General features: G+C 39.0%; 1 protein-coding gene across 1 annotated transcript in view; it reads left to right on the top strand.

Annotated features, from left to right (window-relative positions):
* The window catches only part of SNTG1 (syntrophin gamma 1), a 247,526-nt gene that overhangs the window by 81,525 nt on the left and 153,620 nt on the right, over positions 1–12,381 (top strand). Inside the window, exon 2 of the mRNA XM_044424428.1 lies at positions 7,371–7,494. The gene's annotated coding sequence lies outside the window, so the exon portion shown is untranslated. The remainder of the gene's footprint in view (positions 1–7,370; positions 7,495–12,381) is intronic.

The following is a 12,381-nucleotide window of genomic DNA, read 5'->3' as shown; positions in this document are numbered from 1 at the left end:
TCTGTCTAGTTCAATATTTACACAGGCAGCAGCTCTGTGCAGTTCCAGATAGGGGACTTTTCCCAGCCTTACCTGGAACTGAACCTTGAGCTGTCCACTCCGTTATGGCCTTTCCCAAGGTCCATCTGTTCTCCAAGTCAATGGATAAGGACAGTAGCCAAATAGTGGAGCCTGGATGAAGCAGAATCCAGGACATCAGAGGTGACATTATGGGTTACTTGAATGTCCTGAAAGAAACTGTTTTTTCTGTGATTTGAGAGACTTGTGATTTTGCAGAGCTTGGGGCTGATGGTGCTTTTTGATAAAACAGATGGCTGTGGTGTCCATAAATGCATTTTGCTAACTGCACTTATAATGTACTTCAGAATTTCTTGCATAGTGGGAAGTTTTTTATTTTTATTTCAGGCTGAATATTTTAAAGTGGCTTACATAAGGCTTTTCTTGAAGATGACCTAGAAGATTGAGCTAGTGTAAAATGTTGCATCTTTGTGAGTAGTGTGTGGTGTACACATATTCAACCTGTTATATCATCTGTGATGGATGCAGGTAAACTTCTGGATCCAATTCAAAGTGCTGGTTTTAATCTTCAAAACAGCATCAGGTGGATTCTGCATATGATCTAGAGACTGCTTCTCTTTATTTCTGCACAATGGTGTTTGGGGAAAAAGGTTCTGCTTCATGTGCTACAACTAGAAGAGGTGAGAACTTTGTGAGCAGAAGATCTATGCAAACTGAGCAGAGATCAAAGGGAAGATTTATGTAAATATCACCAAATGTGCACACTTTTTTCCCATAGACAAAAATCAGTCTGATTTAGTCTGTTGAGGAAACGTGCACAAATGGAACTGGGAACATGAGTACCTGCTTAACAGTGCTTAAATATTTTCAGTGGCGATCAGCCCACACTTGCATTTGGGGCTTCAAACAATGCATACTCACATGTTTTCTACTCAAAAAAAATTATACAAATATAATTGTCATAGAACATACTGTAGATTGATTCCCGCTGCAAGCTGCCCCTCTTTGGGTGGCTTCACATCACATCTTATTGTAGTGTATGACCAGACTGGCTAGTTTTTCATTAAAGGATATGAGTTCAAGTGGTTGAAGCCACTAGATGCTGTGCTACCTTGAACACAGGGTCTTATTTCTCTGCCTTAAGTGGTTTTTTAACACACTGTAATACATTGAAGTTTATGAAAATGTGGGTTATAACAGCTCTGTTTCAGGATGCCAAGAAAGGCTATACATTGACTTAGGAATTCCTCTCAGTGCAACACTTCAACATATTAAGGTTATGCAAGAGAGAGAGAGAGAGAGAGAGAGAGAGAGAGAGAGAGAGAGAGAGATAATTGCCAATGCAAATGGTTGAACAAAGTGAAAATCTCATACAATTAATCTTTGTCATAGAACAAAAGCTGTAACATATTTTCCCAACTTGTATCACACAACCTAGAGGGGCCTCACTGAGTTTGTCTTCTGGGTTTCTGGCAATTCCTTCTATATCTTGGGCAGCCTTTTCCTAGAGTTTATCCAATAACTTATTGACTCATGTGCTGCAGATTCTGAACTGTCTCAATCCTATTCCTTGGCAGTAATCCCAGATTACTATTATAGACTAGAATCCTAAACCATCAGCCTCAGATGATCTGGACCTCTTTTCTCCTGAGGCAGCTCTGGAGAGATATTCAGAGAGATATCTTAAGCACAGAAAGGTATAAGGATGTTTTCATTTTTCCAGGACCCAGTTGCAGGATGCCAAGAGTCAACTCCTGCTTCATCTAGAGGGAACCATAGAGTATAAGGATTTGGACCATGAGAACATTAATAAACCCTAACCATTTGCATGTTAGCTCAGTTTGAGGTTGTTTAAACAGGGTAGACCTCTTTAAAATACCAAGTCTCCATCAATATGGAGGAGGAGATAACCAGCCTGAAGGGAAGCTACTTTTCTATTTAATTTCCAATCCTTTGTTGTTGTTTAGTTGCACAGTCACATCAAACTTTTAGTGGACAACATTGCTCAAGGTTTTCCTGTCCTCCACCATCGCCCAGAGTCCCACCACCCCACATCCACCTCCCCAGTGATTCCATCCAGCCACCTCAACCTCTGCTATCCTCTTCTCCTTTTGCCTTCAATCGTTCCCAGCATCAAGGTCTTTTCCAATGAGTTCTTCCTTCTCATTTGGTGGCCCAAGTATTTGAGCTTCATCTTCAGTATCTGTCCTTCTAAAGAAAAGTCAGGGTTGATTTCTTTTAGGATTGACTATTTTGATTTCTTTGCAGTCGAAGGGACTCTCAGGAGTCTTCCCTAACACCACAATTCAAAAGCATCATTTGTTTGGCACTCAGCCTTCCTTATGGTTCAACTCTCACAGCTACACATTACAACTGGGAAAACCATAGCTTTGACTAGATGAACTTTATCTGCCCCTTAATAGAGAAACATAAGACAACTCTGTTTAGCTTCCAACCGTGACACCACTTGGAGCTTTCTGTGGTACCAATCTCATTCTGTTTTGCTTTCTGAGAATCATAACTGGACCCTTAACACTCAAGATACTACGTTGCTTACGATCATCAGAACCCATGGCCTGAAATGTTGTGGGATTGAACTTTTGAGATAAGAGTATCCTTTGTTGTTGTTGTTAGTTGTGAAGTCATGTCTGACCCATCATGACCCCATGGACAACATTCCTCCAGGCCTTCCTGTCCTCCACCATCCCCCTGAGTCCACTCAAGCTCACACCAACTGCTTCAGTGACTCCATCTAACCACCTCATTCTCTGCCGTCCCCTTCTTCTCTTGCCATCTATTGTTCCCAGCATTAGACTCTTCTCCAGGGAGTCCTTCCTTCTCATAAGGTGGCCAAAGTATTTGAGTTTCATCTTCAGTATCTGGCCTTCTAAAGAGAGTCAGGGTTGATCTCCTCTAGGACTGACCGGTTTGAACGCCTTGCAGTCCAAGGGACTCACAGGAGTCTCCACCAGCACCACAATTCAAAGGCCTCAATTCTTTGGCGCTCAGCCTTCCTTATGGTCCAGCTTTCACAGCCATACATTGTAACTGGGAAAACCATAGCCTTGACTATATGCACTTTTGTTGGCAGAGTGATGTCTCTGCTTTTTAGTATGCTATCAAGATTTGCCATAGCTTTCCTCCGTTTCCTTTAGATAATATATTAACTGTTGGGAGAAAGAGAAGGTTATTTTAAGACTGGAGATGTGTATGAAGACAACTTCTGTTTTATTAACTTAGAATAATAAAGATGATCTGAACTAGTACTTATGTGACCTATGCTGTAGAGGACTTGGTTCTGTTCTTGTGATTGGCTAGGAATTTAATATAATTATGGAAGAATTCTATCTGTTCTTTGGTTCAGATTTGTGTCTAGGAACTTTAGTTTAAAAAACAGTAATACTTCATGAGTTTTATCAATATACAACACAGAATCTCATGTTTGTTTACAGTTCATTTACAAGCCAAACACCATTTCTATGACTGAAATGGAAATTTGGCTAGCAATGTGAATCAAAGATAATTAGTAACTTTCTCTCTATTACCTGGAGCAAAGTGTCAAATAAATGCCCTGAAATATTGACAGTGATATTTCAGTCACTGTTCAGTCATTATTCTAGTTCTGTCCTGGTATTTAGGCTCAGTCCCTACTAGCCCCTCCATCTCAGTCTGAGAAAGACTTGTCTGAAAGCTCTGAGAGCCACTGCCAGTCAGTGGAGACACTGGCAGTGATGCACCAGTGATCAAACTCAGCATGATGGAGTAATTATCTTGCTGGATCAGTTATCTTGCTCAATATAAGACAACATAGAGTTCAGCATATAGTGCTCAGTCACTGGACTGATTCCTGACATATACCCTTCCCAACATAGGCCACATTATGCATTTTACCTGCTTCTGTGGTTACATAGTTTGGGGTGTGATAACAGTACAATTGCATATGATGCAATAGTATAGATATTTTACCAGATGATGAAATCTTGTGGATATTAGCTAACCCATATTCTCATCTTGCCTGTTTGGTCTTGTGAACTGTCTTCAGTTCCAAGTATTCCCATCTAGTTCATGTTATATTCGGGCTGTCTGACCTAAGATGAAATCCAACACATAAGAATCAATAAAGTTCTATCCTATGCAAAGTTAGCTAGCTATTCCTAAACACCTGCAATCAATAGATCTATTTATATCCCAAATTCAAATGGCAGAAGGTGGTGTTTATGGCCTGTTTGACATGACTGTCTCCTGATAAAAATATTTTATTGTCCATCGTCACTTGTACCCATTGCAGCCCTGCACTGCTCACCCTGCTTTGCTTTGGAAGTGCATAACATTGATTTGGGGTTTGGCAGGAACAGCTGCAGGAAGAAGAAGCAAGAAAGCCCCACTCAGGAAATCCCTGAAAATTGGAGGGGATGAAAAATGTAATGATCTGGGACATCATCAGTAGATCCTTTCAAAGTACTCTGTAAAAGAAAAGGTCTCCCTTTATTTGTTTTTAAAAGTACAGCATGTTCTTTGCCCTATTCAGGGGCATCTAAACAAATCTTTTAAAAATATTTGTTAAATCTTACTCTGGATATATCCGTAAATCTTGTCCTTCACAGTGTGCTACCATTTTGCAGTTAACCACATGTGTCGAAATCTTTCAATCCAAAAGTTCTGAGTTCCACAGAAGCTCAGCAGTCTACCTCTGCAAAGTGAATTGAGATCAGCACCTTTACACTGCCTGTTCCTCAAAGTAGGAAGCATCTTTCTTATGTGTCTCTTGAGATAGAATACATTGCTGGGACTTGCACAATCTTTAATAGATTTCTCTGTGTCCTATAGAATATCTCTTTGTGTGATATGCTCTGACTAATGAAATGGTTTTATTTCCTGGTGAAGTAAAATCATTGGCTATATAAGTGGAAGCCTTCTGAGTGGAATAAATGTCAGTTTCCGTAACTAGTTTGTTGGATAATATATTAATCTGATTGTATAATGAGCATTCCCCACCTCTTTACATATTGTTCGTCTGTGATGTGATAGTGATGGAATTCCTACATGATGTAATATATTACTGCATATAAATGAAGCATATCGTAAGTAAAGAGAGAAAATCCTTGTGTTTACTACAATACTTTGTCAAGGGAAGTGTTTGACATGGCAGCTTACTATTATACTCTTAAATGTCCCAGTAAACTATCACCCAATTCTATGTTTTTCTTTCATGTAGAATGGTTAAGGTTTGTGCTCTCAAGTATTACATGTCAGAAAATTAAATTCACAGCTTTCTGCCAGTACATAAATAAAACAGCAAAAATTTAGCTACAAGAGTCCTCAACATGCTGAATAGAGAGGCAGTGGGCATTATTCTCTCAGCCTGAAATACTTTATTTCTAAATTATTGCTGGTGCACCTATTTAAACACAGCAAATGAGGTATTTTCATTTTGGGTGTTTTTGTTTCCTTTTTTTTTTGTCTTTCAACAAAATATGCCCAGTGTATTTTATATTACAATTTACAATGAAAAGAGAACAACTAATAGTATCAGACTATTGAAGAGCAATGAATTCAAAGAAAACATAGAAAGAGCAGCCAGTTAAAATACCATTCCATTAAAGTGTAAATTAAACCTAAAGGCAACTGGAATGGCAAACCAGCCTTATTTGTCATATAAATGCAAATAAATGGTAAGCAATTATTCTCTACCACCACCAGCCTCCAGCTTACCAGTAGTACAGTACTGACATATTATTTCGCCTATATGATACAGGGACGTCAATTCTCATCCAATTTTGAATAGGAATCAAAACTCACCCGATTTTGGCTTTGAGTGAATTCTCACAAATGTTCAATGAGTGAAATTTTGGAACCTCTGCCCATTGCTCATCATCACAGCTGCCTCGCTACTGCGGTATTTTTTGCTATTTGAGTTCTCTAAAGTAAATTAAGAATGGAATAGGAATATGGTGGGTGTTGACATGATAAATAGGAAAATATTACCAAAACCCTAAATTTGAGGATAAATATCTATTATCCTATAGATATGCCTAGTCCATATCCTAGCTAGATTGTTGTTTTTACTTAGATATGCTCTCTTAGCTATATTGGTTGTCTTTGGAATTGGGATGTTGGACAAAAGCCATGAAATTCATATGCAGACAGAAATTGTTCTTTGTGTTACCTTGGTGCTGTCACCACCCTATACTTGTTGGAAATAGAACATTGCAAAGATAGGGGTTCAGTAATTTATTTACACAATTAATATTCCATATTAATTTTGTGACTTTTTCTTACCTTCCTTCTACCCTAATTCTACTTAATATTTCAAATCTCAAGAGTTTATTAGGATAAAAGAGACATTTCTTTGTAAGCAGTAAATAAACTTTTGTAATTTATATTAGGAATATCATAAGATCTCTGTTGGGTTATATCATTTACCCACTTAGACCATCAACCTGCTTACAGATGTGATTGTTCAGTCCCACTAGGGAGTCATGGAGGTAACAGTTCACCACCACTGTATATCCCTGCTGGCTGATAGATGAATCAGTTAGTTATACTGACTGATAAACTTAGTAGTTATTTTCCACACATTTCCCTAAATCCCAGAATAGGTGATAGAATAGGCTGTAATATTTATTAAATATATGGCATATTACCCCAACACATCTACTCTAAATGTAGTGAACTGCAAACCCCTATTATCTGACAGGACCTCTTTTCCAGATGTCATGTGGCAACATTCTTTTGTTTTCATAACAGCTAATAAGGCCTCCTCTGAAGATCTTATGGGCTGCATATGGAGGGGAAGTCATCTGGTACCTATTCTTTTCTCAAAGTATTTAGAATTTTTATGGTAACATTAGAGCCTTGAACATGGCTCTGTAAATAATGGGCAGAAAGTGGCTTGGTCAGCCCACGGTTTCTTCAGTCTTCACAAGCTGCAACCTCCAAACTAGATGCAAGAGCAGTAATACAAGTATTACAAAAGATAGTTGATGAGGGTGAGTGACAGTAGTGTAGTTAGGTACTTCTAGACAATGGACTTAATGGTCGTATGGTGTCTCCTCTTTAACCAGTAGTGTATAATATTTCAATTTCAAATGTGATAAGCCAGCTCTTGCTCCATCCTGATGATCTCACTGGATGATATTTGGGCAAGATAGGCAGTTGCTGATTGAATTGCTGCAATCACTTTAGCTGTAGATATGGATACAAAGATCTTCTGCAAACTGTTTAACATTGTTCTTCTGAACTGATGACATGAGAATTTCCATGCACCCAATGGAAGAGCCTTTTTTTCTAATATGCAGTGCAGTGATGGCTTCTACTGTGTTTCTCCCTATCCCATCATACATGTTTAACAGATGCATCCTGAACATTCTGCTTTTCTCAACTTGCCTGTAAAGGATCAAGAAGAATCATGATTAAGAGAGGTTGTGGATGGCTACCAGTTTTCCTCTCTGCACTGCTTTATCAAGTCTTCAAGTGGTATGTTACAGTTTGGCATAAGACTGTCTTTTCTTCCCAGGAACAGCTTGTGTGGTTGGCGTTTGGCCTTTCAATATGATAAGAATGCTGGCAGATATGCATCATCTCTCTGATTTTTGGAGTGGAGGAATCCTTGTTCAATAATTAGAGTTGGGTTTTTGTTCTTGCTTTGCTTTTAAATAAAGGGCAGGTGCACTCTATTCATTTAAATATAACCAGTTCTTTGTCCTGTTCTATTTTAGAATGGAAATCCAGAGCTAGAACAAAAGTGAGTTTGAAGTGCATCAAGGTCATTGTAAGATAATTGTTAAATTACTGGTAATTTGTAAACACAACTTTACAAAATGCACTTAAAGCATCCAGATATAATCTAAGCAGCTGCCCAGTTAGTTTACTGAGCATAATGTGGCAGATGTGTTTAACTTGGTACATGCCAGATACAAATGAACAATGATTAAATTGCATTTCATAGATATTATTTATAAATAGCAAAGGTACATTGGTGGTTCCCTCTACATTTGGCAAGTCATAATCATAATCGTTTATTATTGATAAAGTCGGCTAAAATATTGGTGCTTTACAGAAATAAAATGACCGCCAGGGAGGAAATGCAGGAGAGAAAATATTACTACTTATTAATGGCTGAAACCAGGACACTGTTTTGGCTAGCCAAGTTTCTGAACATGAAGACTTGCATGTAAAAGAAGCCACAAGAGAGAAATCAGGAGGAAAAATATTAGCACAAGTCTGGAATGGAGTTTAGTAAGATTACTAATTAATGACTTGAAGAACCATGGAAGAAAACACTGAAATGGGTCCTTTAATTGAGGGAGAGAATGAAGAGAAGCAAGACCAAAGACAGAAATCGAAGGAATTAGAAAAGGAGGGAGGAATGGAGTCCAGAAAAATGATTCAGAGCAGAAGATAGGAGGATTATGAGGAATAAATGATAGGAATTTTGTAAAAGTGGCAAACATTTGCAGAGCAAGGAAGAAAAAAATAATGAAGATAAAGAAGCAAAATGAAAGTAGCATCAAGAATGAAGGAGAGAGTGACTAAGATGAGAAAACTACAAGTGCTTAGGAGAAAACATAGACAAATATGAAAGAAAGGGTATTTCTATTTAACAAAACTGGATAGAGCAAAATATGAGATGTTCAAAGTACAAACATCTCAGAGTATGTCAGAGTACAAAATGAGTACAAAAAGAGAAGAAATTATTGATGTCAGAAAGTAAATACACCAGACCCTGCCCTACCATTAGGTAGAGTAAAACCATCACCTCAGGTGGCAGATGCTGAGATACTTGTATGCATTGAGTTCTGCTCTATTTTGTATCTCCTGTGTTAGTCTTATCCCTCCAGTTGCAGTGGGGAATGCTGTCCAATGTTGAAGACAGATTCCACTTGCCAACTCAGTCATCTTTTGTATATGGAATGGGGAGGCATCTTCACCTTTGGCTCAGAGAAACATTTTAGGCAGCTTCTAAATAGGATCTAATTTTTCATCAATTAGAGTATAAAACAAAAAGAGGCAGGAAGATCTGGATTGCAAGATAAGTGGATTTAAAAGTTTCAGAAGAAGGAAAGCAAGGTATTGATCGGGGTCTAACAAATTAAGATTCTGCAACGCTTGTGCTAGAGTGTAAAGTGAAAATTATTTTTTTTTCAAAAGACCAACATTATCTACATTGTAGAAGAGAAATGATCAGATTTGATAAGTACAATCAGCCAGCTAAACTAAAGGGGGAAATCTAGGAAAGGGAGAAAGCGTAGAGCAGCAGGTTCAGGATGTGATAATACAGGTGTTACACTCAGCAAACTGTAAGTATATGGAGAAGTGTGGAAAAATACGAGTCTCTATTCCTGTTTTATAAGCTACTGTAAATTGCTCTGGATTTTTTAAATTGAAGAATGATGCAGAGTAAAACATTATTCACTTACTTTATTATTGAATAGAACAATAACAAATAAATTGAAGCACTCAGAACAGAAAGATGATACATCAAAATAATCTGTTTTTTTTAAAGGAGCAAGAAAATGAAAGGCATGTACGTAAAGGTGGAGAGGAGAAAAATAATGCAAGAGAAATTTGATCTGGTGGAAAAATTGGGTTTTGCTTCTGTGGGACTTCTGACTGACTGATTACATCATGGTTGGACCAGGGAAGATTTTTTTAAACCCACAATGATACTTACTTGGCAAAGACAGTCGTGCCTTTTGATGTAATCTCATGCTCCTCATCCACTGTCCATCAGTATCTTTCATTGGTTTATCTGTTTTCTGCTTGTTCCACTCTGTGACTTGGACTATATGGGTTGACCTTTGGAAGATCTGTGTATGGATGGTTCTGCCTTGCAGCAAGGGGGTTAGCTTAAGATGATCATTTGGTCCCTTCAAATTGCACAGTTGGATGATTAGCAAGAAGGTCTGGATATGTTTTGCTCTGCAGATTCTTTGCTTTTCACTACACAAAAGCTATTAATTTTATAAGAATCTAGAGGAATGGCATTCTATTCTTAGGAAGTTCTGTACATTGCATTATTTCTATACAATTTAAAAGTAGCCTCTTTGCTGTGCATTTCATGTTATCCTAATGTTCTCCTATGCTCTTGCTGTCACTTACACTAATGCCAGTCTCCACTCTGGACTGCATAAGAATCAGCAGCTGCTAATACAATAGGTTTGTGAAGTTGCCAGCCCTCCTCTTATACATTTGTTCATAGTGTAGCTATATCTTAATTGTTCCTTCTGAGATAGGCTTTTCAGATCCCAGAAGCTGTATAATAATGTTCCATAGGTCCATAGGTTCCTTGCTGAGGTCTCATGCTCGATCACTTCTTTTGGTCAACATTTTGACATCTGTAATATAAATAGAATTTTATTTGTGTCTGGAGTTCATATGTAAGGTTGTCATCTGATAGGGGCCATTGTTACTAATTCTAACCTAGAATGTCATAGGCCTTTTGTATAATGGGATTCGTTGACATTTCCCACTTACTTTGTTTGACAACAGATATTTTCAAACAACAGAAATTGATACGCTATCTTTACAATGTACCTCAGTGGTCTGATCTTATACAGTGGTACCTTGGCTCATGAACTTAATCCGTTCCAGGACTCTGGCCGTGACCCAAAATGGTTGTGAGCCAAGTCAAATTTCCCCATAAGGTTCAAAGTAAATAAGGTTAATCCATTCTGTAACTTTTTTTTTTTAAATCAGGAAAATGTGAAGCAAAGTGACAAAGAACAACAAAGATCACGGCCATCTGCCCCTCCCCCACCCCGAGCACAAGCATGGCCATCTCCCCGCCCCGCCCGGCATGACTGAGGTTGTGTCCATCATTGCTGCATGCGCCCGTCATCCCGAGGCCCTGGGGGTGCGATCGCAGGCACACTGAGGGAGAGTGAGATGGGCGTGAACAGGGTACACTGGGGGAGGGAGAGACGGGTGTGAATGGGGCCTGCTGGGTGAGAGAGAAATGGGTGCAATTTTGGCCATTTCCCCCCTCCCCCCAACCAGCACAATCATGGCCATCTCCCCATTTTATGGGTGGGGAGATGGCCACGATTGTGCTGGTTGGGGGCAGGGGGAGATGGCCGAGATTGCGCCCTTCTTTCTTGCAGGCATGCACCCATGATCACACATGTCTTCCCTGCATGAATGCAACTGCGATCGTGGCCATCTCCCCACTCGGGGGTGGGGGGGATGGCTGCGATCTTGGTCTCCGCCCAATGCAGAGTTCGTGACCCACATCAAAATTTTCATGAAATTTTTGTTCATGACCTGATTTGGTCATGAACCAAGGCGTTTGTGAGCCGAGGTACCACTGTATGTATATTGTCAGTAGAAATCAAGTTCAACAGCTTGCATACATTTGCCTTAAGAATATGCATCTAACATGAGGAATACACTTTCAGATTCATAATTGTGTGGTATATATTTATCTTAGATGAGGGAACAGAAGAATTAGAAATGCCTGCATGATTTCCCAGTTCCCTCTGTGAACAAAGGGCCCTTTCTGTTTGTAGAGGGGCATGTCTGGATGCAGCCCAATGCTATCTTAAATGTGGTAAATGCTTTTGTCTCTAGGAGTTCTGTTTTCTTCTTGTTAAAATGTAGCTATTGGTTTCCCTTAACAAGAATGCTTTAATCATGCATTCAAAAATGTTTTTTGCAGTATTGAATAAATTCTTTCTCTGCCAAGGGGGTGCCAGGTTTCATTGCCAAGCAGCCCTCATGTGTTGTTTTATTGAATATGCATCTGAGATAGGTTAAATGAGTTTGTTACTCTTGAGTTCCTGTCAGTTGCAAAATAGGAAGAGAGTGAGAACAGTTAATTATGTCATGGTTTGGAGCTACTATTGCATCCGCATTCCCATGCCTACCGCCAGCATGTTCCTAAGCCTGTATAGGGATCTATAACTGTTTTCAGCTGAATGCACTGATAAGCTGTTCTGTGACCAGGAACCTTGATTCAGAGCCCTAAGCAGATTATTGTATTTGTGTAGAAACTGGACATGCACAGATACTGAGGCCGTGGCTTATGTGCCCACTGTATCATCCTACCCATTTTTGCCCTATGAATGATCAGGGATGCAGAAATATTGGGGACATGCCCCGCAGTATAGTTTAGTTATTCATACAAGCTGGGAAATGCCTACATAGCACCTAAGGGGATATGTATTTATTTGAAGAATCCAGACCAAGTTCTGTACCTCCAGGGCCCTATCTGAGCAATCCTACTATAATCACAGAGCCAACTCATTCTTTTGTACATCACAAAGGCTTTTTGGAAAATTTATCCATCTTACTGATAGGTAATTTTTCTCAAAATGGTATGCAAAAACCATTAATTTAATTTAAAAGCATATTAATTTTTTTTCT

This window comes from Varanus komodoensis, unplaced genomic scaffold, assembly GCF_004798865.1.
Source record: "Varanus komodoensis strain SLA01 unplaced genomic scaffold, ASM479886v1 scaffold14_1, whole genome shotgun sequence".
In the NCBI taxonomy this organism is placed as follows: Eukaryota; Metazoa; Chordata; class Lepidosauria; order Squamata; family Varanidae; genus Varanus; species Varanus komodoensis.
This window is presented reverse-complemented; position numbering and strand designations above follow the sequence as displayed.